We start from the raw sequence: 25,549 nt of genomic DNA, 5'->3' as shown, positions 1-25,549 counted from the left end.
CATATGTATTACAAAATTGTGGATTACATGAAGAAAATGTTTGTATTTTCAGAACACATAGGCAGATGTTTGGAGAAAAATGGCTGAATTTCCAAAATATAGTTAAACATGATTTTTTAAATGATAAATCATGTGTAGAGACACTACTGATATGATTACTTTTGTGCCTAGGGCACTGCAGTTGTGGCTGGTACGTATTACCTACTTATAAGCACTCCAAATTGACAAAGCTTGCACTGTGCTTACAAAGTCTTGTGTTATCAAAAGAAAATTCTTTAAAGAGATTTCCACTTCGCCCCTTACTTTCCTGAACTTCCAGTTTATTCATTCAAGCGTTGCTCCAATGCCGCTTGAGTTTACTTGCGTTTTATTGGCTAGCAGGTCACTTCCTTCTCTTTTGTTTATGCTTTTGCCCTCACGTGGAGTGTGGCCGAAGTACACCTTCCAGTTTTTGGTGATTGGTTACTTGTTAGTGTTTATAGGCGACCAGATGAACTGAACACAGGTCAATTTGCATTGAAATGTGTGTAAACATGTCGGCCATCTTGCAATGGAGTGTCGAATGCAGATGTAAAGCAAGCAGCGAAGGGGCTCATTATGTTGTGTTTTTTGTTACTTAATAATTACATTTCTGATGAATAACAGTTATAAATAATAAAATGATTTGTGTGTTTGTTTCTTTACCACTCTGTTATTTCTTAAATTACCACTCAGTCATGTTTATAGAAAAGTCCTTTGTATAATTGGGCGACATTTTATTTCGAATTGTTATTCTCTCCGCGACTTATTAATGGGCAGCGGGAAGTGCAGTTATCTTGCAGGCACTAGGGTCATGACTTGAATGGTGCAGCAGGTGCAGTAGCTCCAGGGCCAAACATCAGAACTCCTCTAAACACCAGGAATTGCTATATTTTACTACTAAACAGGCAGTCACAAGTGCAGTCAACTTGCAGGCATTAGGGTCATGATTTGAATAGTGCAGCAGGTGCAGTGGCACTGGTGCCACTGGGTATCAGAAGCCCACCAAACACATATTATTGCTAGCTTTTACTACTAAACAGGCTGTACAAGTGTAGTTATCTACCAGGCACTAGTGTCATGATTTCAATGGTGCAGCAGTTGCAGTGGCACAGGGTAGGCACCCCACTGAGCACTTATTACTGCTAAATTTTACAACTAAACCGGCAGTCACAAGTGCAGCATCTTGTAGGCACTTCGGCCATGATTTGAATGATGCAGTGGCTCCGGGGCCAAAAGTTGTCATCGCTCCTGTAAACACCAAATATTTTACTACTAAACAGGAAGTCACATTTATGGCTACCTTGCAGTTAAAAGGGGCATGATTTGAAGGGTGCAGCAGGTGCAGTGGCACACTGTGCATTTACTATACTTTAACACAATGCCATACTGAATACGGTACAAATTACAAGTTTGGACCCATGGGAAATTAATGCAACATACATCACAACATAAACAACAATTAACAGTGTATTGGATTTAAAACAAACATTATTATAACCTTTTTTTCTATTACTTATAATCCACTTAGTAAAATAGAATGCAAAAGTAAAATCAAAGGTGAAACCTATTGGATTTGCCAGTGCTTGATTACATTACTACTGGCAAACCTCCTGATGCACTGAAGTGCTCCCTGCTGGTAGTCTTGAACATGGTGGTCATGTGGTCACTATTACAACACCAATAATACTAGTAGCTCATGATGATTTTTATTCAACATAAATTGCTCTTATTACACAAAAGGTTGGAGACCCCTGGTTTAGATGTTCCACTCTTACGGCTGAACACGTTAACTTTCGGTGGCATGAACATGTTAATTTTCGGTGGCAATATTCTCAGGTTTCCTCCGTGTAATTTGTTTGGGGTCCAATAAACTAATTTTTGACCATTGAACTATTGCTCCAATCAAAAATCTTGTTTAGCGGCTCACCGTTTTAGTTTACTTCAAGATTGTAAGGTCCTTTTGCAGTATTGTCTAGCAAGTTTATGTAGCCAGCCACATACTTTGGGATTGGTCTTCTGCACAGTTGACCTTTAGCATGCTTACAACAAGGATTAACCTGGGGAAAAACATGACGCTAGCAGATAAAAGGTGTGAATGATTTGCCGGCCACAGATAGCGGACTTACGGTAAAAGAAACGAGAGGACACTGTGCCATCTTCACACAAGTTCCCTGAGGTCATCCGCTGTATCCTGAGATAAAATAGCAGTCAATGCAGGCTGTGGATTAATAATTCAACCAGGTCAGCTTCTGTCAAATCCTCATACAGCAGGACCGGTTGATGTGTCTGGTGGTTTAACATGATTCACTTGGCCTGGGATGATAATGTGTTATTTAAAAAAACAAAAATGAATGGCCTTGAATTTTAGCTAGAAAACCAAAAAGAGTTTAGATGTTTTCCTATCGTTTGTCTTCGGAGAAAAAAAATTGGTGCACGTTGTATCTGAACAATAGTCTTGGAGATGGAAATTTGACTTGATTGCGTTAGTTTGTAAATATTTTACGAGGTATAGAATTGTTACGTTAAGTAGTTAGACTGCCTAGTTAATTTGATGCCAGAAACCAGAAAGGCCCTTTAAATCATTCATATAACTTGCTGAACCCGCTCAGACCTGTGACCCAGCTGACGCACAACAGTAGCACATATTCTTGACTCTTGTAATTTTAGTCACCTCCACAAGTATCAGAGTCTGAGATTGCTTTGCGAGAACCTGGGAGAGGGCTGCATGCTTTTACAGAAATGCCCTCCTAGTATTTAAGGTAGCTAAGCTTTCTCATCAACCAGATTTGAGGGGCGCGATCTAATGATTGAGTCATTTGGTAATCAGCTGCATGAATTGCAGGTATTGCTGGAGGAGACTTCAATCTAGACCAGGGGTCTCAAACCTTTTGTGTAATAAGAGCTATTTACGTTAAACAAAAATCCTCACAAGCTACTAATATTAGTGTTGTAATCAGGCCCACATTCGCAAGATTATATTAGTGAACCACTATGTCCAAGCAGCGAGCATCTCAGTGCATCAGTAGGCTTGCCAGCAGTAATGCTAAGAAGGCATTGTCGATTTGAAACGTCTGTATGTAGGTAATACATGCCAGCCACAGCTCCAGTGCACTAGGCACAAAAGTAATCATATTACTAATAAGTCTCCGCATATAATTTATCACTCACAAATCACCTTAACAATATATTTTGGAACTTCAGCCATTTTTCTCCAAATATCAGCTTATGTGTTCTGAAAACACACACAATTTTGTCTAATAATTCACAACTTTGTTATGCATATGTTAATTTAATCAAGCAGAACGCTTCCAATTTAGAAGGCTGGGTTGGATGCTGGAGAGCTACTGATGGATAGCTCGAGAGCATGCAGTAGCTCACAAGCTACTCCTTGGAGAAGCCTGATCTTGACCATAATGCTTCCATGATATTCAAATTGTTTTACTCCTGTGGATCCTGCAACCACTGTGATCTGGTGAAACGTTTCTAATATGCACACATTACAACATTCTGTCATTCTAAAGAGAGAGATTTGGTGACAGAAAATCAGGGGGACTTCATTTCCCCTTTATTTTCCATTGAAGCTGAGGAAGGTTTGAACGAGAAAGCTAGCACCAAGTCTCGCTTTTAAGTCGGGAGTGTTGGTGTGCATGACACATGTCCTCATGGTTGTCTTGATCTCTTATAGCCATTGCTGCCTCTTCCAGGATGGATGAAGTCCTCCATTGCATATAAGAAGTCACTTATTCTTTACTAGAAATCGATGGCAGTCATTTCGGGTTTGTAGTAAGCCCTCTTGTGGTTAACATGAAGCTGGGATTCAAAAACCCCCACAGGAAGGGACCATCAGTCTCTCCTTGCCTTAAGGCTTGTCACCTACTGTCTTTAGGGTAAAGGGCTGTGTCTACTGCCATTTGCAAGCTCTCTAATTTTTGTAATGCATGAAAATGGGCAGGAGTGTAGGAACTTGCAAGGAGCCTTTGTGTCTCATTGCAACAGGTCTTTGGAGGAGGGACCCTTTGCCTTTAAGGTTATCTGTTATATGACTGGGATTTGTGGTGTGTTACCAAGTTAGGACAGTTTAGCTGTGTATTGGGCGGAGCTATGAGGAAGGGCTAACACGTTTACTTTAAGCTTCAGCCTTGCAGGTGGGAGAACACACACAGTTCCTACGTTTTCTCCGGTACATCCTAACTTGCCTTCTTGAGTTTAGACTGCATAGTTTTTGAGACTTCGAAATTGCAATTGTTTATATATTTTGTAAGCTTTTATATAGGGCAGTTTCACGTAACACTGTGTAATCAATAAAAGGGCCATTGCTCTATACTCTTGTCTACATTGTCAGTGGGCTCCATCACCGTGCTAGAGGAGAATGTGCACCATCGTAAGCACTGACACTATGGGATTCCCAAAAGTAGAAACATCCTTTAATGTACAGGGTCTGACCAGCTTCACCGGTACATGTGTGTTCTTGAATGCGCTCTAAACAGGGATATCAGCAGCAGATCCTAGGATAACCAAGGATTATGCTTCCATATCAACATGGGAAGTCACATAGTGGCCTTTTGCCAGTAGCAGGGTCTTTGGAGGTACATGCCGTCAGGTATCCAGACAATCCATATGAGTTTCCACCCCTGTCCGGTAGCTGGATATCGCTGAGTTGCTTCCATGCCCTAGAGTGCCACCTGGCTCATCGCTTGATGGGTGTGGCCTCTGCTGTCCGTGCCTTTGGAGAGGCTTGTGTTTTCCTATTTGCTAAGATATCTTCATTTACATTTCTTAAATCGAGATATGTTGTTGGTATTTTCCTGTTGTGCCATCAACATGCTACCTTTGCTCTCTGTTAGCATGATGGGTCATACATCGCTCCTTGAATGTACCTCAAGGATGTTGATCCTTTGCCGCTACCTAAGTAACCTGCTAATGTGCCTGGATGAAGAGACCCACACACAGCTCTTCCCATTCTCATTTCTACTTTAACTCACCCTCTGCATGTTTAGCCTAGGAAGGTGCCCATGTCCTATGGTTTGGAATCATATTTATTATTGGGCAACCTATCAAAACGGGAGGTGTTTCACTTGCATATGGCCATTGTATATTGTTCAAAGTGGAGACCAGGATTCTGCTTGAAAGAGGTTGTCCACGTGAAGTGGTGCATGTGCAGAATGCATGTGCATTTTCTTTATTTTTTTTATAATAGGATTGTTCTTATTGTGTGCTGAGAGATTGCTGAATGGCGTGTTGGGTCTCTGTGTATGTTGTCATGTGTGCAAGAGATAATTGGCCCTTGGAGATGAATGATGCATAGAAAGGAGAGAACTGTTAAGAGAGGTACCAGAGCTGAGACTTCTCCGAGTCAGTTCCACATCTAATGGCAGATATTTTCTGTGGCTCTCAGTATTTTAGAGATTAGGGACTCCTCTGTGGTTATCTGTGAAGGGACGCAGTCATGTCACTCATGGTAGGAAGTGGAGGCTGGAGTGGAAAAGAGCCAGACCCTTCTAGCTCTTCAGGTGACTTCAAGCATTTCTTTGAGCTCCAAGGATCACTGGGAAGACTAACTAAGGCTGTATGAAGTGGCAATGGTTGAGAATGTACAACCGTCCCATATCAGAACAGGGGCATAATTCTTAAGTCAGGGCCATGCACTCTCCATAGGGCATATTGAAGCATGATTGGAAAATCCTACAGAAATTGGAAATAGTGGTTAAGGTTAAGTCTAGTGCAGCTATAATAAGAATTACTTGACTCACTCGGAGACATTAGTCTGGTTCTTCGCCTGATGTGGGTGTTTGAGTAGATATTACAACACAGGAATGTTGGGAGCTCCATTGAAGACAACGTGGCAGTAGGTCAATGTCTGGTATCGACCTCTGATCCAACCATCCTATATTTGTCTTATTGTTTCTCTTTGTTTAAGAACATTCTACCCTCACTTGTTGAATGTTCTAATAGCCGAAAAGCCCTCTGCCTATGGCTATACCAGTTGTTGAAGGCTGTCTCCAGCACTATAGGCCCTCGTCTGAAGATTGTGACTATAACTGGAGAAGAGGACTTTAACAAACAGCACAGCCATTGGCAGTGGATTGTAATGCTAAAGAGTCTTCTTTTAAATGAATATTCCCTGTGGAATATTCAATGTAATAGGTCTCGCGCTTGCTCGAGTTAGAGCTATTAGCGTTATAAATTTCTAACTGGACTTTTCGAGCCACATAAATTGAAAATGAAAAGTAAAACAGTTGACATATGCAAGGCGATTCAAAGCTCCATGGCCACAATGAGAATGAGCGCAGAGTGGCACAAAATGAAAAAGAAGTTCGCTCTCAGTCAAACATATCGGCAAAAGTGTAATTAACCATGTCACAGGGTCGATGGCCAAGGAGGTAACAAAGCTGCCTCAAGCAGGGACAGATGTAGAGCATTTACAAATGATAACAAAGGATTTTTGAAAGGCAAACCCATGAACGAATGATAGTGATGAGCGTGCAGTGGGCGTGGTTAAAAGCCCACAGATAGATTACTACAGGCCAGAGCACTTGCGTGCCTGACCTAAAAACGGTCCCCACGCTGATCATTGCCCTATAGGCCAGTCCGACCCCCTGTTTTATTCACATTTCCACGCGCAAGGGGTAGTGAGGCTGCCAGCTTCAGGCACTGGCTAAATTCTCTGTGACTGACAACATTCTGCTTGTTCACACACAAAGTCCCATCAGTGTTTAAAATATGTAATGCTCAAGATAATAAATGTTTATGCTATTAGCCAATCCAATGTTTGATATTGGGTCTGGCCAACAACCCCCTCCCTGAACCCCCCCCCCAAAAAAAATACAAATAAACTATAGAGCTTTTCGAAAAACATAACAAAACAAACTATAACAAAGACAAAGAGCGCACCTACTGGCTTGCCAGTGCTTGTGTTTTGATTGTTCAGGGAGGTTTGTGACCGAGCCCTTGGCGCAGAAGGAGTTAAGAGGAAAGCTAATCCTTGCAGAAAGGTGGGGGGGGGGAGGGGGCGTGTCAATGAGATGACCTCAGAGGAATGGCAGCCTGAGACTAGACTCGTCAAAGGACTGTAGCGGGCATGTGCGGATGAGAATGACCGCCTGAGAGGAGTCCAGCGCACGGGGCGAGCTGGCGACCCGGCGTCAATAAACGAGGCGGGAGCGAGGCGCCAAAACAAGCAGGTTGTACGCGGCCGTTCTCGCAATCTGCTGTGTGGCCAGAGCGGTCAAGGGTTTTCTTTTAAAAAAACGCGAACTGCATCCTTACTGCTCATTCTGTATTGAAGCCTTGCCAGTGAAAGGGTAGCCTTGCACACTGCAGTATTCCATGGCTATGAATGAATGAATGCGTGCAGCAGGGCTGGTACCGTTTACTGAACGGGGATGCTGACATCACGTTTTTATGCCTCGAAACGTGCACCACTCTTCAAAATCTGCGAGGCAGCGTTTAAGGTTGCCACCTTTTTATGGGAAAAACACGAGTAATTTGTTAATGGTTTGAGATTTTGGACGAGTCAAGAACAGGTACGTGCTTTGAAAAGGAAATGCGTGAAAACTCTTTTCTATTCTTCACGGATTTGGCAAGTGTGCATGACTTTGATTAGGATTGGGTAGAAGGCTGTAAAATAGTTTTGCAGTGATTTCTGCTTGGATGTGATGGTTTGTTCTTATAATAAAAATCGCAGATTACGGTGTTTATTATTTTTAACCGGCCTAACATAAAAGTAATGTCAACGTCGGTAAAAAAAGGTGGCCACCATCTCATGGGGTTTTCAGCACCACGCGATCCCAGTTTCAGCGCATCGTCGTTATGCGCCGTTTTACAAATGTCAACACACCTGTGCTCACAGGTGCGGGATTTCAGATTTTATATATCTAGAACAGCAGAGGGTCTTTTCTCAATCAGAGGCTTTGTTAAAAGAAGCGAGGTTAGGTGACTTGCATCCAGTGACTGTGGATTTAGAAGAGTCTTGTTTTGTGTGAGTCACAGAAGAACATCTCTGTAATGAGTGATTCTAGCTGTAGGCTACATCCGCTCCAAATGTAATTTAAAATCGTATCTGAAACACACACATGTATTTGCTCAGAATGAACGCTTACCATGATACACACAACATGTTCTATTTATTGTACGTGCTACAATTATGCAGGGATTGTACCAGCTGCACCTAATGTTTGGTGTGTATAGTGCTTTAAGGCTACAGTATAAAGGGTAGAAATTCACTGTACGGCTGCTAATAACACAAGCTATTGTGTCAGTCAAAATGGGGAGCACCCTGTCTTCCATTCCAGCATTTGTGACCCCAAGGCATCATGGTAAATGCAGTCATTAGCACGAATTTGAACAGCATTTTGAAAGTTTTTCACCATAAGTTGGTGCAGCGAGTGCCGTATCTTCGGACACGTGTTTCTGGCTATTTGGCCGTCATCAGCGAAGAGCAACGTGTAGCTGGCGGGGTTGCTTGAAATGCCGCCTTGAAAGTATTCACAGGTTTAAGTACCACTCAAGAAGGCGCACAGGTGCTTCACCCGAGCTCGTCAGCTCAGAGGCTCACGGGAGCCTTAATTACAACAGTCAAAATGGGGAGCACCCTGTCTTCCATTCCAGCATTTGTGACCCCAAGGCATCATGGTAAATGCAGTCATTAGCACGAATTTGAACAGCATTTTGAAAGTTTTTCACCATAAGTTGGTGCAGCGAGTGCCGTATCTTCGGACACGTGTTTCTGGCTATTTGGCCGTCATCAGCGAAGAGCAACGTGTAGCTGGCGGGGTTGCTTGAAATGCCGCCTTGAAAGTATTCACAGGTTTAAGTACCACTCAAGAAGGCGCACAGGTGCTTCACCCGAGCTCGTCAGCTCAGAGGCTCACGGGAGCCTTAATTACAACAGTCAAAATGGGGAGCACCCTGTCTTCCATTCCAGCATTTGTGACCCCAAGGCATCATGGTAAATGCAGTCATTAGCACGAATTTGAACAGCATTTTGAAAGTTTTTCACCATAAGTTGGTGCAGCGAGTGCCGTATCTTCGGACACGTGTTTCTGGCTATTTGGCCGTCATCAGCGAAGAGCAACGTGTAGCTGGCGGGGTTGCTTGAAATGCCGCCTTGAAAGTATTCACAGGTTTAAGTACCACTCAAGAAGGCGCACAGGTGCTTCACCCGAGCTCGTCAGCTCAGAGGCTCACGGGATCCTTAATTACAACAGTCAAAATGGGGAGCACCCTGTCTTCCATTCCAGCATTTGTGACCCCAAGGCATCATGGTAAATGCAGTCATTAGCACGAATTTGAACAGCATTTTGAAAGTTTTTCACCATAAGTTGGTGCAGCGAGTGCCGTATCTTCGGACACGTGTTTCTGGCTATTTGGCCGTCATCAGCGAAGAGCAACGTGTAGCTGGCGGGGTTGCTTGAAATGCCGCCTTGAAAGTATTCACAGGTTTAAGTACCACTCAAGAAGGCGCACAGGTGCTTCACCCGAGCTCGTCAGCTCAGAGGCTCACGGGAGCCTTAATTACAACAGTCAAAATGGGGAGCACCCTGTCTTCCATTCCAGCATTTGTGACCCCAAGGCATCATGGTAAATGCAGTCATTAGCACGAATTTGAACAGCATTTTGAAAGTTTTTCACCATAAGTTGGTGCAGCGAGTGCCGTTTCTTCGGACACGTGTTTCTGGCTATTTGGCCGTCATCAGCGAAGAGCAACGTGTAGCTGGCGGGGTTGCTTGAAATGCCGCCTTGAAAGTATTCACAGGTTTAAGTACCACTCAAGAAGGCGCACAGGTGCTTCACCCGAGCTCGTCAGCTCAGAGGCTCACTCTATTCAAATTCGTGCTAATGACTGCTTTACCATGATGCCTCGGGGTCACAAATGCTGGAATGGAAGACAGGGTGCTCCCCATTTTGACTGTTGTAATTAAGGCTCCCGTGAGCCTCTGAGCTGACGAGCTCGGGTGAAGCACCTGTGCGCCTTCTTGAGTGGTACTTAAACCTGTGAATACTTTCAAGGCGGCATTTCAAGCAACCCCGCCAGCTACACGTTGCTCTTCGCTGATGATGGCCAAATAGCCAGAAACACGTGTCCGAAGATACGGCACTCGCCGCACCAACTTATGGTGAAAAACTTTCAAAACTCTATTCAAATTCGTGCTAATGACTGCATTTACCATGATGCCTCGGGGTCACAAATGCTGGAATGGAAGACAGGGTGCTCCCCATTTTGACTGTTGTAATTAAGGCTCCCGTGAGCCTCTGAGCTGACGAGCTCGGGTGAAGCACCTTTGCGCCTTCTTGAGTGGTACTTAAACCTGTGAATACTTTCAAGGCGGCATTTCAAGCAACCCCGCCAGCTACACGTTGCTCTTCGCTGATGATGGCCAAATAGCCAGAAACACGTGTCCGAAGATACGGCACTCGCCGCACCAACTTATGGTGAAAAACTTTCAAAACTCTATTCAAATTCGTGCTAATGACTGCATTTACCATGATGCCTCGGGGTCACAAATGCTGGAATGGAAGACAGGGTGCTCCCCATTTTGACTGTTGTAATTAAGGCTCCCGTGAGCCTCTGAGCTGACGAGCTCGGGTGAAGCACCTGTGCGCCTTCTTGAGTGGTACTTAAACCTGTGAATACTTTCAAGGCGGCATTTCAAGCAACCCCGCCAGCTACACGTTGCTCTTCGCTGATGATGGCCAAATAGCCAGAAACACGTGTCCGAAGATACGGCACTCGCCGCACCAACTTATGGTGAAAAACTTTCAAAACTCTATTCAAATTCGTGCTAATGACTGCATTTACCATGATGCCTCGGGGTCACAAATGCTGGAATGGAAGACAGGGTGCTCCCCATTTTGACTGTTGTAATTAAGGCTCCCGTGAGCCTCTGAGCTGACGAGCTCGGGTGAAGCACCTGTGCGCCTTCTTGAGTGGTACTTAAACCTGTGAATACTTTCAAGGTGGCATTTCAAGCAACCCCGCCAGCTACACGTTGCTCTTCGCTGATGATGGCCAAATAGCCAGAAACACGTGTCCGAAGATACGGCACTCGCCGCACCAACTTATGGTGAAAAACTTTCAAAACTCTATTCAAATTCGTGCTAATGACTGCATTTACCATGATGCCTCGGGGTCACAAATGCTGGAATGGAAGACAGGGTGCTCCCCATTTTGACTGTTACAAGCTATTGTGTATTTAGGTAATTGTAAACTCCACTGAAACAGCCAGGACCTTTGCGAGTTGGGAATTTGAACTCATTTCATGCAAGTTTCTTGTTGCGCTTTGTGTTACTCCAGAAATCCCCTTTATGGCTTCCCATTGTTGGAAATACAATTGCTTATGTTGTTTATCTTGTATGTGTTTGTATCCTCATGTCTGCATGACCATACAAAATGAAAAGTCTGTCACCTTCCCCTCTCCTGATCACTGCAGTGTGCCCTTTTTGACTTGCCATACACAATTGTTAATCATCCCACATTTTTGTGGGGGTCCAGGTCGGTTTCAGTTAAGAAAATCAGACAATTCACTTTAGAAAAACCAAATTGCAAATGTAGCTGCGGAGAGAAATTGTTTTGGTTTTCTTTCCACTTGAGTTAGATCACTGAATGCTGATATAATCACAGTTGCCTACATAAAGAATTAGGCCCGTATTTATACTTTTTTTTAGCGCCGCATTTGCGCCGCTTTTTGACGCAAAACGGCGCAAACCTACAAAATACAATGGCATTTTGCAAGTTTGCGCCGTTTTTGCGTCAAAAAACGACGCAAATGCGGCGCAAAAAAGTATAAATATGGGCCTTAGTGGGTAGGAGTTAAAAGTAGTTCCTGGACATCAGGTTTCTTGCAGGAGCTACGGCCACTATGCAAGATACTAGTCACTTCTACAAGGAGGGAATCCCCACTGTGCAATTTCTCTATCACTTACACAGAGAAAGTTACAATCATATTTTACATCTGAATCCCTCCTGGATGGCTCTTCTGGTTTTATGTGTAATGATGGACGCATGATCCAGCTAGTTCTCAAAGTTGTGGATATGCTCAGTCAGCCTCATGTGGAGCTGCTGCGATAAACCTAGAAAGCAGTGAATCTGTTTGTATTGTTTTGCAGTCCTGCTACAAGCCTGGTTTAGTTTTTGAAAAACAAAATCTCCCAACTGGTATGTGTGACTTGTCGAGATCTGATTGGACATTCTGAATTCCAGAAGAGGTGTAATAAAGGAGTGCCAGTAAGTATGTACAGTTACAAGAGGCCGCTACTTGCAGCGTCTATTAAGGTAACCAGGTCAAAGCCCATGTGGTGCTATGTCAAGACAACCCCCGTCATCTGGAGTAGTATGTGTTAGGCAACAACATTCTAAGGAGACCTGTAGGCCTGTACTCAGAAGAACATGTAAATATATCTTACAAGTCCAAGAATCTAAAGTGCTCCTGGATAAAAAAAAAAAAAACGAGAATTATTTGTGACCATTATGACATGGACCTAGGTGCCAGCTATGCCGGCTCTTTACTGCTATCAGTAGTTGATTTTATATTGCTTTCTTGCTTTGATCTTTTTTGCACTAAGGACTCCTCAGAGCAACAAGAGGCGGGGATGGCAGCATAGATGGAAAGTAGCCCAGGACCAAAACTGGTTCCGGCTTCTCCTTTGTTTCTACACTGTGGTCTTATATCTTTTGTGATCTGGGAGGAGTGGAAGGGGAGGGGGTTATAGCCAGAATTTCCATGTGAGTGCTCTATTTGGCGATAGTGAGTAGGGCTGACACTTATTCCAGAAAACGTATGCTCTCCTTAGGACTTACCTGGATCTTCTGTTGTTGTATGCGGGTAAAGCCTAGAACTTCAGATCGAATCTATGAGTATTCTGCTGGTTGTCCTTTTTGAAAATACCTCTTTCAAAAGTATTGAATGAGTCTGTAATGTGATGGATCACCATGAGTAGATCTATGGAAGTGGTCAGAGGTACTGCTCATCAACCCTTGTCTGTTGTTGCAAGCGCAAATAGAATCACAATCTGCGGCCAACTTCTGAATGACTGAATCTTGCCTGTTCCCTCTGTATAGCATCTCTATTTCTCCTTTGTATGCTTAGTTAAAAACACTGTGTGACCTAGCGTCTCTAAGGCCGGAGCTTCCAAGGTATGTGCTAGGTTTTGGGAACACTATTGACAAACCATTCCTCAAGTCAGGGCTGTAACACGGGCCCCTGCGGTTCAGGGGGCCCCCAACACTCCAGAAGGCCCCAACAGTTCAATGGGGCACTTATTCACGAAAAGCCTATGAATAACTCAAAGATATAAGAGACTCAGGGCCCTCATCGCATTCAGAAGAGGTTCCCCATCATTTTGTATTACATACATTGTTTTAAGTCTTCAAGATATTTAGTCCATCGTAGAAGGATATGGAGTTGTCCTCTTATGCCTGCTGTCCAACAGGCACTCCTTTCTTTAGGTATAAGAAACAACCTGTACGGTGTTGAGCCTGTGGCCAGCGACAATAGAAAACCACTGCACTACATTTCAGGTTCAGAAGTGTAAAGTTTAAGGTTGACTTTCTTCATGTGCAAACTTTGTGTGGTAAATGGCCGCATGTGAACACTGCAGAAGTTGTCAACTTCTTTTCTTTTTCGTATTGTTACGCTTCTTACGCCTTTCGCCTTACAATTTAGATCTTTTACAGGAGTTTATTAGCGATCATTTATTTCTTCAGTCAAGCAATCATTGGAGGCTTGTGTTCTTCTCTAGACCACATACTCACCACCCCTCTTTGTGTAATATTTCCCTACACTGTACTTTGAGTGCTGATAAATTTTGCTTCCTAGTTCCCTTCCAAAATTCACTTAAATTGTTCCTCTTTCCTCCAGTGCACATTTCATCACCAGCCTCTTTAGTTGGTCTTAACTTGTAATACTCTGCATTAGATTCCTTCTACCCTGTCACTGACTGATAATGTTTACTTTCTTTCTACTGCTAATTCGACACATTCCATGGGACCATCCTCTTTCTGCTGAGGATAAAATGGTCTATCAGCTTATTTAATCATTCTTTTCAGAAACTTCCCCTCTGCTGGTATCTTCTCTACGTTATTGTTGCTTTACTGAAAAAAAAGTTCTGCCTTTCATCTCTTTTTCACTTCTTTCGCACCCATCTACATCATTGGAACTCATTTGCCATTTCTTCACTCCGTTAATGTATTGTCTCCTGTGCTATCTGGCGTTCGTCAATGGCCCTATACAACGATGTGTATGCTGTTGGAGTATACCATCTCTGATTCCCTGAAAGGAGCTATGTCTGCTGTACACTCTTGTTTCTCAACATTCTGCATTGGTTATAGTTAGATGAATTTGTGATAACTTTAACTTTCTGAACTAAAAAAAAACAGCAGCAATTCAGCAGTTAGTTAGCAACACAAACTATAACTTGCCCCTGACATGCACTGCTTATGATCTCTCATATGACATCACTCATTACATCATCCAAGCTTCTTTTGTACACACTGCTGGTTAAACAGGTATAGACCTATGAAAGTAAGTGCAAAGTAGCTTCGAATAATATGACATTTCTTTACTGCTATCATACATACAAGCCCCGTAGGCAAATCCAGCTTGGATAGTTTGTAACATTGACTCTACGCCATTCACTTCATGGGCAGCCGAGTTCATGTTGCCTATGAACCAAAGATAAAAGGGTAACCTATCCTGCACATGATGATCAATCTGTATAGAACTGTTTGGGAAAAAAAAACAAGTTCCTCCTGATACTCAAGCCCTGTTGTATAACTAGTGCCCTACTACGAACACTCTTTACCCGTATCAAACCCCTGCCAGTCACTGAACCTACCTAGAGTAATGAAGTTGATAGGAGTAGAAAAGTGGGTACTGTTAACAGTGTTTGCTGCTTTGGAGAGAGTTTTCTGTGTACCACACTCTTTGCAGACAGTAAAACGTTCATGAGAAATACACCACAAAGTATCAAAAAGTATCTACTAAGCACAGTGTGAGCTCTATAAAAAATATGTCTGAATAGCGGCTGTTCACCTAAAATAACCAAGGTCTGATGGTGCTCCAGATCATTCGACCTGCAGCCTTCAGACAGTGGTGAATCGTTCCAGAAAGCCCGTCTCCTGAAGCAAAACAAGCAGATGCACATAGCTTAATACCTGGTGAGCAGAGTCTTCAATGTTAAGTAGAAATTGTCACGCTGAGACAATTCTGTCTATTAACTTGTCTGCTTACAATACTTAGTATGTAGTACATAGAATCTTTGCTCTGTTGAAAACTTTTTCTGCAGTACCAAAAAAACTTGTGTGGGACATAATGTACACAAGCCAGCAGTCACCTGCACAAACAGTTACTATTCAAAACAAAGATTTATAACATGTTCAGTACTTGTACACACATGGTGCACTAGAAGCACATGTGTTTTGTAAACACTCATACTGATTAGCTGGACACAGGCTGTACAAAATGATTCAGAAAAGTAATATGGTAGTTACCCACCACTATGTGAACTATTAAACTAACAGACTCAGTGGATGATGCCATCAGTCATTTGAATTATCATCCATGATGTCATAAATGATCTCATAGAACATGCCATGAGTGATGTCATATGTAGTGCATGCCAGGGGTACAAGTTATAGTTAGCTTTGCTAACTATAACTGGTGAATTTCTCTTTTTTTATTTTTTTTATTTTTTTAGTTCACAGCATTAATTGTAACGTTACTTTAACCTTTGTTTTTATCAGTGAAAAATATATTTACATAAGTTGATATTATTGCTTCTGGTTAATCAATTACAGTTCATTTATCATCAGTACAGTGCCAAAGTGTAGTGTGACATTTCCAATATCATGTATGTTGAAAATGTTTCAGTGCCCCTACATTCATGCTATTTATTGTCTCTCTACTCCGAGTAAAGGTATGTACTTGTGCCCATATTTCCATCGATTGCTGCGTTTCCACCCTCACTGATTCCTTTTGCTCTGCACTTCTCGAACATTGTCATTGATAACCCAGACATTTTCATTTATATACTGTTGGTAAATATCTTCAGTGAGATCATTCTCTTCTCCAAACTCATTTTTAATGTAGTTCTTTCTCAAATTGTCTTTTATATGCAACTTCTCCTCTGAAACCCATTTAGAACTCGATCATGACTTTTATTTTTTCTCGATGTCTAAATCATGTGTGCTACCTACCTGTGTTCTAGGTTTGCTTTCATTTCTTTGCTGAGTGTTAAAATGTATTCACTGACTATCTTCTCCCTATGTTTGTTCTTTTCCAACATTTCTTGCTCCCACGAGATGCCTATGTATTCCTGTTTGATACTTTGTCAGTGGCCAGCAAGTGGGTCCCCTCACTTTCGCACCACTGTATTTTAGCTTGTTTTCTACTAACACTTTATCCCACAGATTATTTCAAAAGTAGTTTAATAATTTCAGATCAGTAAAAAAAAAAAAAAAACATTATATTGTCTGTATTTAACAACTGTGGGAGGATCAGCCAGCCCTGCCTGTTGTCTGTGTTCATTAGTGGCTCAACATTGAGGACATAGTCTGTTGAAAAGGCCCGGTTTGCTCACAAGAAGGCAGGGTGTAAATGCTAGGAGTAGGGGAACAAGGTAGATTGCCTTCTGGCACACCTTTTTTTTACAAAAACATCTCTCCAGGCAAATGTCAGCCAGCTATGGGGGAATGCACAATAAAATATAGTAACAGATCAAAAAAGTGAACTGTTGCGAAATGCCTTTTAACCTTTTGAGAAAACCTGCTTTAGAATGTGACCAAGACCCTGAACTGTGGAAGGCCTTTCTGCAAAAAAGCAAATTGCCAAAATGTTTGAAACAAAGTGGAGATGAAATGGTAACATGATTTCAGAAAAAGAAGCGTGTTGGTTGCCCCCCACCGAACCTGTGCAGTTCTTCACTGACACTAGGGATCGCCTGAGCTCCCCGAAGAATGCACACATAACACCTATTGCAAGTCCGGAAAAGATCCCTTTCTTTGTATCTCATACTGTTGCACCTCTCAGGCCCGTTTGAGTGATTGCCCATTTTCCAAATAGCATGTACGTAAAATAAACCTTTTAGGTGGCAGTCACTAATTGCTGTTTCTTTAGAAAGTGTAAAAGTAATTGGGAAGTGTTTTTAAAAAAATGAATTCTCCTCACGTTTATTTTTGTTAATTTAGTGGATGGTTGTAAAGTTAATAGTTAGAAAGCCGCATATCCGTTTCAAAATGACTAGTTCCATTGAGGCGCTAGGTAAGCTTTTACTACTGGGATACTGTATATAGAAAAGCACACAGAAAGAATAGAAAGCCCAATCGATTTTCGAAAGATCTCAAATGCTAAGATTTTTTAGCATCAATTTAGAAGACCAAGAAAAAGGCGAACATAAAAAACATACCTGCATAGGAAGGAAGGATTTTTGTATTTATTATTTTTTATTTAAACTTGGCTTTCGGAGACCATGGCTCTTTCTCAATGCGATGATTAATATGACTGGTCCCGCTGTTGTGTTAGTGTGCCGGCTCCTAGCTTCATGAAATTGTTAGCATTTTTGCATAGATCCTCTGAGGTTCTTTACTGTCAGATATCTTAATGGCTGGGAATGAGTTATTGGTGTTCATACTTGACTCGCAAGCAACTTGGCTGACCTAGATTGGTCGTCACATGATTAGAATATTCATTTACCATTTCTTTGGTGCTGCATTGACAGTATGACTGTCTTATGAAGGCTGTCACAAGGCCACTCTTGTACATGATTTAAGGGATTATGTACCTCCATTCTCTGTGTTGCCTTTGAGATATATATATATATATATATATATATAGATCCAGCCTTCCTCCAGCGGTGTCGGGAAACGCAAATTGAGGCAGTCTGTGTTGGGCGCTAGTAGCCCTGTAATACATAGCGACAGAACCTTGAAACACGGACGAGCACAGACACCAGGGTGCGTGGTGCAAGAAACAGAATTTATTTAAAAAAAAACTTCAGCAACGTGTTTTGACCATAGCGTTGATCACGGCAGAAGCGCGTTGGTGAAGTTTTGTTAATAAACTCCCTTTTGTGCACCACGCATCCTGCACACTGTTGTCTGTGTTCGTCCTTGTTGCAAGGTTCTGTTGCTATACATATAAATAAATATATATATATATATATATATATATATATATATATAGTGGATCATACCTATACTCACAGTAGGTTCTCATGATAGAATCTTATTTGATGTGTTTCCTTTCTCTTTTTTCAGCGGTCCCTCCCCTGGAACATACCCTTTTTTTTTTAACCATCCTTTTGATTGTGTGACTTGTATCCTTCAGCAGCTCCGCAGCAGGCTACTACTTTTTAGGACTGAGCCTGCGGGTGCATGTGCTAGTGCATGCGTCACGCTTGCGAGACTGTGTATAGTAAATGGCTTGGAAACCCACTTGTCGATTACCATTAGTTGGCTTGTGTGGCACTCTTCTTTGCAGCCTTGTGATTCGTCACTGCAGGCCAAGAATCATTTCCGTTCCGCTGTGTGGAGCAGGGACCAAGCACAGATTGATTCGCCTTAATCAGTGTCTGTTTGCTGCTCCCGACGTGATTAAGGTACTTTTTTGTTCTTTTTAGTGCCCTGCAAACAGAAGGCTTGTTACTGTGCACGCAGGACAAACCACATTGCAAATTTATATTCTGTATAGCTGACATTCTTTTATTTTGCCAAGTCATCTTTTCTCACTTTGCACTCATGTTTTCTTTTGTTTATGCTTGTGGGCGCCATTCTCAAAAGATGAGTATTATCTTGTTCTAAATATTGCAAAGCAATATTGTTTCTTGATGATGTGTAATTTCTGAAATTATGCTTTAACACATAATCATGCAGTACACCTCAATCCACCCCAGTCTACTCCACCTCACCTCACCCAATCTGCCCCACTCTAATCCAAAACAATCTGTACCACTCCAAAACAATCTGCCCCACTCCAATCCAAATCAACATACCCCACTGCAATCCAAAACAATATGCCCCACACCCATCTACCCCACTCAAATCTGGCCCACTCCAATACAAAACAATCTGCCCCACTCTAAAACAATCTGCTCCCCTCTAAAACAATCTGTCCCACTCCAATCTACTGCACTTCAATCCAGAACACTCTACCCCACGGCAATCAAAAACAATTTGCCCCACCCCAGTCCAACACAGTCTGCCCTACTCCAGTCCACCACACTCCCTCCAATCTGCCCCATTTTAATCCAAAACATTCTCCTCCAGTCCAGTTCACCCACTCCATTTAAATTCACCCCATTCCAGTCAATTCCACTCCCTTCCAGTCCAACCCAATCCACTCACACCAACATGCCCCACTCCAATCTAAAACAATTTGCCCCACTCCAATCCAAAATAATGTGCCCCAGTTTAATCCAGAACAAGCTGTCACACTCCAATTTGCCCCATATCACCTCACCCCAGTCCAATCCACTACAGTTGAGTCCTCCCCACACTAGTCCAATCCACCCCAATCCAATGTATCCCACTCCAGTCCAATACACCTCACCTCCAGTCCAGTACACCTCACCTAATCCAATTCACTACAACCCACCTTACTCCAATCCAACCCACCACACTCCAGTCCAATAGACATTCACCCACTGCAATCCACCACACTCCAATCAAGTTTGCTGCTACCCAATCCACCTCACTCAATCCAACCCGCCCACACCACCCCAATCCATCTCACTCCAGTACAATCCACCCCACTCCAGTCCAATCCAGTCCACAGTCCGGTAATATATTCTTTGGGCTTTAAACTCACGCCCATCACTTTGATTTGTTCCTGGGCTTGCCTTTCAACAATCCCTTGATGTCATTGGTAAATGCTATGTTTGTCCCGCCTTGAGGCTCTATCGTTGCGCCTTGTGGACTGACCCTATTACATGGATTATTGCATGATTGCTGATACACGTTTGGGAGGGCGAACTACTTTTTTCATTTGTCCTTCCCTTTCGCGCTCTATGACAGTCATGGCACTTTGAGCGTGAATTGTGCAAACTCGATCAGCGGTATTGAAGCGCTTGCCACATTGTTCACACTGTTACTTAATCTGAGTCATTTAAATTTTGCCTCTGTCTCTCCCCCTTTGTGCTTCATGGCCTTCAGAAAACCCTTGTAAATGGTAAAGGCTTTACCTAAATAAAAACACAGAAATCATCAAAGCAGCTCTCCCTGCACAGCGGGAGAGCCAATACTACAATATTCACTGCACTTGAGGAAACTCGCCCCATAATGCTTTGCAAGCATTCTTTTTCAAAACAGTTTTTACCATAACTCAGCCAGTGGTGGTCCCAGGACAATGGGACCACCACCAAAATGTTCAGCATGACCCACTCATTCCGTCTTCTAGGTTCTTTATTGGTTCCCCCACTGGGTTAATGGGGACCCCAAAATAATAACCCATCCCACCATTCAGTATCTTTTTAATCTCTCTCATGGCTGAAATTTTTGTTTTACAGGTGAGAGTAGCTTGTGTTTTAAGGGCCTTGTTTGTAATATCATTGTAGTAGGTCTGCTAGCCCTTAAAATATGTAATGAACTACGTCTTCTCTAGTGGTTAAATATATGGTTGCAATGCATTACTTTCTGCCATTCTGTTTTCATGTGATTATGCTCTCTAGGGGCTAACTATATGATACGTGACCAAGTTTCTTACAAATGCTATTTTATGTTTTTTGTGGTGCCCTCAAAGGGCTCTTATGAGCATTACAGACAATATGGTACAAAATTCGCAGGCACGAAAACTCATCTCATAATCCTTTGCAGGGCATTACTTTTACAAAACATTTTTGCTCATAACTCGGACTGTGGTGGGCCTAGGACAATGGGACCACCTTCAAAACATTCACTACAATGTGCCCTTTCTGTCTACATCATCGCTGGATCCCCACACTAGGTTAGTGGGGACCCCAAAATTATAACCCTTCCCACCATTCAGTGTCTTTTTAAGCACTCTTGTGGTTGTAACTTTTGTGTAACAGCTCGGAGTAGTTTGTGTTTTAAAGGCCTTGTTTTGTAATTTCATTGCAGTAGGCCTGCTAGCCCTAAAAAGCTGTAATGCGCTATGCTCTTTAGGGGCTGAATATATGGTTAGAGTGCATTATTTTCTGCCTCTTTGTTTTCATGTGGTTATGCTCTCTAGGGACTAATTATATAGTTATTTGACCATGTTTCTTGGAAATGCAAATTTTATTGTGGTGTCCTCTAGAGGCTGTTCTGAGCATTACAACTAACATACCACAATGTTCGCGGCACCTAGAAACCCGCCCCATAATGCTGTGTAGGGCATTCCTTTTGCAAAACATTTTTGTTCATAGCCTGTGGTGATCTTAGGTCAATAGGACCACCTTCAAAATAATTCATTCAGTGTATTTTTAAGCTCTCTTATAGATCAAACTTTTGTTTTGCACCTGGGTGTAGTTTGTGTTTTAAGGGACTTATTTGAAAAAAAATATTCCAGTAGGCCTACTAGCCCTTTAGTTGTATGCAGGGCCACTGGAATTAGGTGGCCGAAAGGACCAAAATATGAGGTAGGGTTGACCAATTTATGTGGCAAAAAAAAGTCCAGTTCTGCATTTACAATGCCAAGAGCTCCTACTCAAGTAAATGCGAGACCTCTTGCATTCCAAATGCTTGTGCTTTCTTGAGTTCCCTTGCAATTGCAGGGTGCTGCAGGACTGCTCCATCCTTTAAGTGCTTTGACTTTTTTTTTTTTTTTTTTTTTTAAATGGTCTGGCTTAACACATCTCAGCTGTCACCAGACAGTTATGTGAGAATCACCAGGAGAGGGTCTTTGGCTCCGCCCACATGTTGGGTACCAGAAGTACATGTTTTGTTTGGGCAGAAAGTTGTGCGCTTCCACAGAAGTGTTTGCCCTCCACACAGCTATGATCCTTTTGTTTATTTATCTAGCTGACTGGAGGTTGAACTTTCAGGGGCAAACAAACATGCCATTGTAATGCTATTAAAGCGTCTTAGACTAGATAATGTGTGGTGTTCTTATTCTGGCAGCAGCACAGTTGGGTGGAAGGCAGTCATTAATGTGCAAGGATTTGTAGTTCTGGCTTGACTGCACCCATCAGCCAGACCAATTAGCATTGAAACTGCTTGTTTTGTTATTTTTTTTTATTTTACTGTCTGTGTTGGGTGTTTTACATATTGGGATGGTAAACTAAAATAAAACCAAAATATGCACAGGCATATATGGTCACAACAATCGTTCTTGCTGTGGCTGCTATAGAGTTATGAGAGTTATGATGATGTATTTAATGCATGCATGAGGACCTATGCATGCCTTTTGATTATTATGATGCTTTTTGCCAGAGCCATCCCACATCAGCAAACAAGCATTTTTTTTCTTTTTGCTACTGCTAAACAGCACTTGTAAAAAGGATTTGCAAAACCAAATAGTTGAGTAACTCAATTGAATGGTTGAGAACTATTTAATTTTCTAGTCCATGTTTCCATTTATTTTTACAAAAAGCATGTCCCCTATACTTGTTTTTAAAGCATTATTAGAAAAAGATGTTATCAAACTTGTACACCTTAATGCAAATTATCAGTCCTCTTTCTTCAAGTATGAAAATAGGACACCAATCTTCAAGGGAACCTGTTGTGAGATTCTGGAAAGGCTTTCAAACTTCTGCTTCTCTCACAACTGGGAGAGTATGCACTAAATGTAAGGTTCTTCTACAGATAGCTGAAATACCAGTGGCAGAAATCTGTGGAATGGTGTGTTTTATCTCGTTGTGGGCAGTCATGATTTTGCATGAGGAATCATTTGTGTTATGTAAAATGTAGATTTTCTTACTATATTATGAAGGAAAGTCTTAATTTTATTAAAGACACAGCGGCGAGTATTATGCCTTCTAATCTTGCTTTTATTGTAATAGCAGCAGTCAAGATAATAGAGTGAACCACAAATCCCAAGGGGCTAAATGAAAAATAGCCAATGGGAAGAAAAAAAGTAACAATAATATCGACCAATAGTGTGACAAGCATATGTATAATACCTAACCTGACTGCGAATATCAGTCAATGGAGTGGGAGACATTGGATTGGGGTGGATTGGACTAGTGTGGGGAGGACTCGACTGTAGTGGATTGGACTGGGGTGAGGTGATATGAAAAGGTGATGAAAGTTGTTATAAACGTTGATCCTAGTCTTAGAAACGGAGGAGGAAGGTCCAGAAGATCAGACGAGAAATGTAGCGGAGAAGAACAACTTGTCGATCCAAGTGAGGAAGCTGCAACGTTAAGAAGTTGAATACATTGGAGTATCTGTGAGTGAGGGGAAACAACAAAGAAAATTATAACATGTTGAGGTGGATAATTCTCACCTCCGTGTCTTTTAATACAATTAAGACTTTCCTTCATAATATACTAGGAAAGTCTACATTTTATGGCAAGACTGGAGGCCCTTATGCTTATTTTAAAACATACTAACTACAACGGAAGAAGCTGTAAGAACTAGTTTATACTAAAAAGTTCAGAAAACAGAGTCATTACCAATCAGCTGATCTCAGAAAATCACCCAGAGGGGAGCCAGCCCAAAAAGCTTTAGAGACCATAGATCCCCTGGCTGATTTCGCACCAAAACAATGCCAATGACATAACCCATTTAACCCAGCGAGCAATGGTAGGAGAAGAAACGGGTTTATGGGGTTTTCTGAAGGAAATGAGAAGCTGGGTGTCAGAGGAAGTTCTGAGATCAACTGTAAGATGCTCGTACACTTGGAGACATTGTGCCATGCAAAGTTTGGGATGGTCCGGGAAGTATGGATAAAATACAGAGGTTACATTTGTTTTTGTCCGTTTATGGATAGAAAACAGTACACCTGCAGAGATAAATCGTCTAGAGGTAACATGTAACGCTCTGATACCTGAAAGACGTTTAATAGATAGAAGACATAACGTAAGATTGGCTGATTACATTTTAAGAGATAATGCATCATTATCTGGAACAATTTCAAAACAACATTTACATCCCATAACAAACTGTATTTTGGAATAGGAGGATTAGAATGTTTACTCCCTTTTAACAGTCGACAGACAGGCGGATGTTCACCAACCAGTTTTCTATTGACCTGTGGATGGTTGACAGAAATAGCAGATCTGTTTAGATTTATGGTACAATGTGTTTTCCCTTTATTGGCTTCTGCTGCCAGAAAATTAATAGAGTAAACTATATCTGCTGAAAAGGGATTGATGTGTTTTTCCACACACCAGCTTGACCAAAGAGCCCAGGCTGACTTGTAGGCTTTTGTTGTTACAGGGGCCCAGGATGTATCAATATAGTTTGCAGCTTCTGACGAAATGAACGGAGAAAGTTCAAAAGCCCTGCCACTTTCCATGCTAGAGGATGTGGATTGGCTGATGGGTCTAGCAGAAGAGAGGAAAAAGAAGGAAGAAGAACAGGAAAATCCATGGTCAGTTCCAGAAGAGACGGAAATCCGACTTCAGCATGCCAAAAGGGAACTACTTAAACAAGGGTTGCTTTTTGATGTCTGACTTGAGCTAACACTCTGTTTATCTGGATGAAAGGGGGAAATGCGTAGTTCACCATCTGGGACTCGTCCTGAGAAAAGGCATCTGAGGCAAAAGCCAGTGGATCTGGGCGCCAGCTGTAAAATAGAGGCAATTTGTGATTTAGTCTGGAGGCGAAAAGATCTATATGGAACGGACCCCACTTGTGAAGAAGAGATCTGAACAGAGAGGGACAACGTTTCCAATAGCTTGAATCTATAAGGTAACAGTGCCAATCTGCTACTGAATTTTGTGATCCTGGAAGGTATTCTGCTTTCAATGAGATTTTGTTGAGAAGGCAGAACTCCCACAGACCAGACTTTTTGCTAGTTCTACCAAAGTATTGGATTTTGTGACCCCCTAAGTGATTGATGTATCTGACAGCAGAGATGTTGCCCATGCGAGGAAGAATGGAACAAGACACCTTGTTTTTTGTAAGGCTTTTGATTGCAAAGGAGCCTGCAAACATCTCTAAACAGTTGATGTGCAATTAGGAATCCTCTGAAGACCATGTACCTCCAGTCGAGATTAGACCACAACAGGTGCCCCAACCCGTCAGGCTTGCATCGGATTCTAAGACGAGATCTGGGGCTGATGCGTAGATAGTCCTGCCATTCCAGGCATCTAAATGATCCATCCACCATTAAAGTTTCAATTGAGATTCTGTGTTTAGGGATATGAAGTCAGAAAATTCTAGGCCTCTACGCAAATGGCAGATTTTTAGTCTTTAAAGGACACTATAATGTAAAGGGCCCGGGAATATTGCCTGAATGGAGGCAGAGAGGAGCCCCACTACTCTTTCTAGAACTCCGAGAGACATGGACGAACTGCAGAGAATCTGAATGATCTCTGATTTTATAGTCCTTAGTTTTGCAGAAGGTAAATGCAGAGTGGCAGAAGAGGAATCAATTAGAAATCCAAGAAACTCTATTTGTTTCAAAGGGGGTAGAATGGATTTTTGCTTGTT

General features: G+C 42.2%; 1 protein-coding gene across 6 annotated transcripts in view; it reads left to right on the top strand.

Annotated features, from left to right (window-relative positions):
- FARP1 (FERM, ARH/RhoGEF and pleckstrin domain protein 1) overlaps positions 1-25,549 on the top strand; it is a 459,262-nt gene that overhangs the window by 13,559 nt on the left and 420,154 nt on the right. Inside the window, exon 1 of one of the 6 annotated variants that reach the window (XM_069205181.1) lies at positions 7,033-7,544. The exons of 2 other annotated variants lie outside the window; for them this stretch is intronic. The gene's annotated coding sequence lies outside the window, so the exon portion shown is untranslated. Of the gene's footprint in view, positions 1-7,032; positions 7,545-25,549 lie in introns of those variants that run through there. 3 more of the 6 variants (XM_069205179.1, XM_069205183.1, XM_069205184.1) reach the window with 3 other exon arrangements.

Source organism: Pleurodeles waltl, chromosome 8, assembly GCF_031143425.1.
Source record: "Pleurodeles waltl isolate 20211129_DDA chromosome 8, aPleWal1.hap1.20221129, whole genome shotgun sequence".
In the NCBI taxonomy this organism is placed as follows: domain Eukaryota; kingdom Metazoa; phylum Chordata; class Amphibia; order Caudata; family Salamandridae; genus Pleurodeles; species Pleurodeles waltl.
This window is presented reverse-complemented; position numbering and strand designations above follow the sequence as displayed.